Source organism: Carassius carassius, chromosome 27 (assembly GCF_963082965.1).
Source record: "Carassius carassius chromosome 27, fCarCar2.1, whole genome shotgun sequence".
Lineage (NCBI taxonomy): Eukaryota > Metazoa > Chordata > Actinopteri > Cypriniformes > Cyprinidae > Carassius > Carassius carassius.
This window is the reverse complement of record NC_081781.1, coordinates 14794300-14799233: the sequence shown is the minus strand read 5'-3', so window position 1 is coordinate 14799233 and position 4934 is coordinate 14794300. Positions and strand designations below refer to the sequence as shown.

Below are 4934 nucleotides of genomic sequence, written 5' to 3'. Positions count from 1 at the left end.
ATATTGTATAAAAATATACGAAAACACTATTTTACAATAAATTTACAATTAGTTTGGTTCTTCACCAACTATTCTGGCATGACAGTACACAAATAAATCACAACATTAACTCTGATATTATAACATTTAACAGACGTGTGTGTGTGTGTGTGTGTGTGTGTGTAAGAATGTGAGCATGTGTATGAATGACGAAGAGTGTAAACTCTTCTACTAAACAACACAGAAAAAGCATTTAACATTGTTTTTCGAGGGAAGTCGTGGCCTAATGGTTAGAGAGTTGGACTCTCAATCAAAGGGTTGTGAGTTTGAGTCTCGGGCCGGCAGGAATTGTAGGTGGGGGGAGTGCATGTACAGTGCTCTCTCCACCCTCAATACCACGACTTAGGTGCCCTTGAGCAAGCCATCGAACCCCCAACTGCTCCCCGGGCACCGCAGCATAAATGGCTGCCCACTGCTCCGGGTGTGTGTTCACAGTGTGTGTGTGTGTTCACTGCTCTGTGTGTGTGCACTTCGGATGAGTTAAATGCAGAGCATGAATTCTGAGTATGGGTCACCATACTTGGCTGAATGTCACATCACTTTCACAAATTATACACTTACAGTTTGTTTCATAGTCCATGAATACAGATCAAGCATCACGGTCAATTTTCATGATCTCTTTAGCATAATTGATGTAGTCATGAAGAAGCCCCATCAGCACATGTGACATCTTCTACATCATCCAGGGCAGTGTCCTCCTTTAAACCCACTGCTGCATCAGTTTAGGGGAAAGGATGTTCTCTTCTTTGACCAGCATTCATCCAGTCACCGCCTGTTCTTCATCAGTGGCCTAGAAAGAGAAACACATTTGAAAAAATAAAACATTTAATTAAACTATCCATTTTCAGGTAGAGGTGTATTCATATCCGTAGGGATAGGTAAATAATCTGTGTTAAAGTTTCAACACTTTCCCCCGGTTTCACAGACAAGGCTTAAGCTAGTCCCAGACTAAAATGCATGTTTGAACTGTCTCAGCTGAAAATATCTTGCTCTGACATATCTTAACAAATGTCAGTGTCATTGTTCTGTGTCAAGATGCACACCTGTAATGTTTTCTTCTAAGGCATTTTTGTAATAGTCGCTTTAATATCTTAATTTAACTAAGGTCTAGTCCTGGCTTAAGCTAAGCCCTGTGTGTGAAACCAGGCCTATGTGAGATTGTTTAATGTCTCGGTTCACCACAGCGCTCCAGAATGCTATAATGGCAGCACTAGTGTGAGGGCACATAATATTGTTTGAATAAATATACTGCTTTCAGAAAGCTTCTTTACTGAAACATTAAAACAGACATGACATTCACATACCTCACAAAATGTTCATGTACCTAGTGGCTGCTCTTCAAATGGTTAGTTCATCAAATAATGAAAATGGTCATAATTTACTCTCCCTCATGTTGTTCCATACCCACACAAACTCTGCTAATTTTTGGAAAACAAATGAATGTATTTAATATTCTCTTAATTTGTGTCCTCCATTGCTAGTCTGGGAGACCAGTATATTATTTGGAACATACATGTTTGCTATCATATAATTTAAGATTTATTCATATATAAATATCGGAATGAATTACTTCTACAAGAACTCTGTATTTATGAGGCTTTAAAATACTGATTATCTAGACTATAAATGAATTAACAAACTTATGAGAAAATTACAAATATATTCATTTCAGTTTATTCAAGTCTTATTGGTTTGGAATGGCATGAGGGCAAGTAAATGATTTTGTGTGTGAAATTTACCTTTAAGAGGGAAGACCAAGAATGATGAATCTCCAAATCAGACAAGACAACTCCAAAGTTGGTTTGAGTTCTGCTATGAACAACACAGACATCAATGGTTTTAATGAAATGAGCACATAATCACACTGTTGTTGCATCAAAATGTGAAGTAAACTGGCAGGAGACAACAGAAACATTTATTTTCTAAAAGTAACTTACATAAAATCTCAAAAGAATGATGCTCTCCCATGTCTCTGGCTTTTAACATCTACAAAAACAAAAAACAAACATTATTTTACTCTTGGTAAAAAACAACAACAACTGATAACATGAAATTATGAAGTTTACTTGCCTTAAACTTTCTTTCCCTCTCTTCAGAAGAAGCTGAGAAAACCTCCTCCTCACACAAACAGACTTCTGTGTCCTTAACTCCAGTTAGTTTGAGTTCTGCAAAGAGGGACATCAATGGTTTCAATAAAATATGAACATGTGATCACACTGTTGTTGCATTAAAATGTGAATTAAACAGGGAGGACACAACAGAAACATGAATAAAAAAAATAAAAAAAATAACTCACATCAGTCTCAAAAGAATGAAGTTATCTTGTCTCTGGATTTCAACATCTACAAAAACAAACATTATTTTAGTCTTAGTAAAAATAAAGATAACAATGTTATTCTGAAGTTTACTCTCCTTAAACCCGTCTGTCCCTCTCTTCAGAAGAACACATCCTCCTCCTCACAGTCTGAGACTCCTCACACAAACAGCTTCTGTGTCTTTAACTCTCGGCGCACAACGCTGACACAATGAAGACACGAGCTCGACAAGTCTGAAATATTACATGTAAAACATACTTTTAACAGTTACCACTTCAACAGCCTCAAATAATTATGCTAGTCTTTACTACACAATGCCGTTTCCTTTAGGAGACAAACATACATTCAGTTTAACCGCGAAAAAAAAGACAAAGTAACATGACTGTAACCGTGACCATAACAGTCTATTAACGCCTCAAAAAGTACAGATAATGTAAAATCTTATGTAAATATGACAAAATACATTCACGTGACGTGACTGCTCTCCTTCACGTCCGCGTTCTTAACCCAGACCGCTGGGTTAAAACGGAGAACAATTTTCAACCCAAACTTGGGTTAAAACATCCCAAAATCCTATCCAGCGGCCTCAACCCAGCATTTGGGTTGAAAAAACAACCCAGCGTTTTTTAGAGTGTAATATAATTGCAGTACAATCTACAAACATAGATGTAAACTAGTAGTGTACTCAAAGTTTGCTACTGTCATACTTAAAGTATACTTAAAAGTATAATTTTATATACTAGAATGTGGGCCAATTTAGTCTTGATTGTATTGAAACAGTGCACTTAAAAATATACTTGAACTTTACTTAAGTTTACTTAATAAAATCAACTTGAAGTATACTACTTTTTGGTAAGGGTACTGTTCATGCGCGCTGTTATTTTCTGATTCAAATGGACTATTGTACTCTCTCTATTTGTCTATATATTTTTGCTGCTGGCTTGACGATTACTTTTCACTTGTTTTAGCCAAAGTAAAGAAACACAAACCACAGTAAAGGCAGTAAACAAATTAGAATGCACCTGATGTGCACATACTAAATTTGATTAAAATTGTAAATATTTGATCTGAAATCATGCATTGGTTCTCAATGTTTGCACATTCACTTTGTGTATTGCTCAAGGGTGATCAACATGAGCGTCAATAACAACATATAAAGAAACTTATGACTTTGTGTATTTGATTTAGAAAAATGAGTTATCCATTATGAAGATCTTTCTCCATCATTTACTAATAAAAAGATGCTAGAGGACTGTTGAGTGTGTATATTAAATTACATTTATGCATTTAGCAGACACTTTTATCCAAAGCGACTTACATTGCATTCAAGCTAACAACTTTCTCCTAACGTGTTCCCTGGGATTCAAACCCCCAACCTTGTGCTTGCTAACGCAATGCTCTACCACTTGAGCTACACTTAATCAACTAACAGGAATGTCTTTTTTTCCACACAAGCTATGTTTGAAATGTAACTTTAAATGTTGAAGGTTTATGTAGCCATTTTACTTTAATGTTGTTATCTTAGGTTGCAGGGGTATATTTGTAGCAATAGCCAAAAATACACTGTATGCCAAAAATCTTAATTTAAAGATCATGTTCCATGAAGATATTTTGTAAATTTCCTACCATAAATACATAAAAACTAAATTTTTGATTATAAATATGCATTGCTCAGAACTTGAACATTTGGACAACTTTAAAGGCCATTTGCACCCTCAGAATCCAGATTCTGGTTATTGTCCTAACCTAACAACCATACTTCAATGGAAAGCTTATCTATTCAACTTTCAGATGATGTATAAAACTCAATTTCAAAAAAAAAATTACTGTTATGACTGGTTTTGTGGTCCTGGATCACAAATATATCAAGTGACTCTATCCAAGGAGACTATTACACTGAGGTCTGAATGAGACTAAATGGGAAAATTAGTTTTCTCTACCACAGAGTTCCAGAACTTACTTGAACAAACATGAGCTTTTTCCAATCCCATTTCAGTTCAGTGGTTTTCAGATTTGTGTCTGCTAGCAGTGCCGCTTGCTTGTTTGTTTCTCTTGCTTGTAAGTCAATACAGGCACGTGGAAGCAGATGAAGAGCTTCTCAATATTCCACGCAGCATTACCAGTGTGAATGCTTCATGTTTGCCGCATGCACCTTGGACACGATTAACCGTCTCACCCATATTAAAGCAGACCCACACTGCCATCTGCCAAGTGCGATTGTGTTCAACCTGAGAGGCCATTTCATGAGAAAACTCATTTTCAGACTCCTAATTATTTTTCATTACATCAGTGCTTTGGTGAAGTAAATTGGAATTGGACAGTAATTGTCCGGCCAGAGAGGCACAGGTAGTCGCGGTGTATCAGGCTAGATGAGGTATGACAGGCAGACACCTTACCACTACACAGTGCCTATTAGAAAGCTTTCCTCGCTTGATAGCTGAGCTAAACTAGCCAGTCCAACGAGGCAAGGTCATTCAGAAACCGTTCAAGAGAGAAGATTTCCACTGAGAGGAGAACAGCCGTTGTCCACGGCCGATCTGCAGCTCCAGCGTTCTGAGTCGCTTTGACGTCTCTGGTGGA

At 37.0% G+C, this 4934-nt stretch overlaps 1 long non-coding RNA gene across 1 annotated transcript; it reads right to left on the bottom strand.

The window, feature by feature from the left end:
* Positions 1 to 579: 579 nt before the first annotated feature.
* LOC132107287 (uncharacterized) lies at positions 580 to 2544 on the bottom strand. The gene is made up of 4 exons (XR_009424263.1): positions 2336 to 2544; positions 1977 to 2204; positions 1779 to 1848; positions 580 to 829 (listed from the first exon to the last, which is right to left on the bottom strand). It is a non-coding gene; the product is annotated as an uncharacterized LOC132107287 (long non-coding RNA).
* Between the last annotated feature and the right edge of the window lie 2390 nt (positions 2545 to 4934).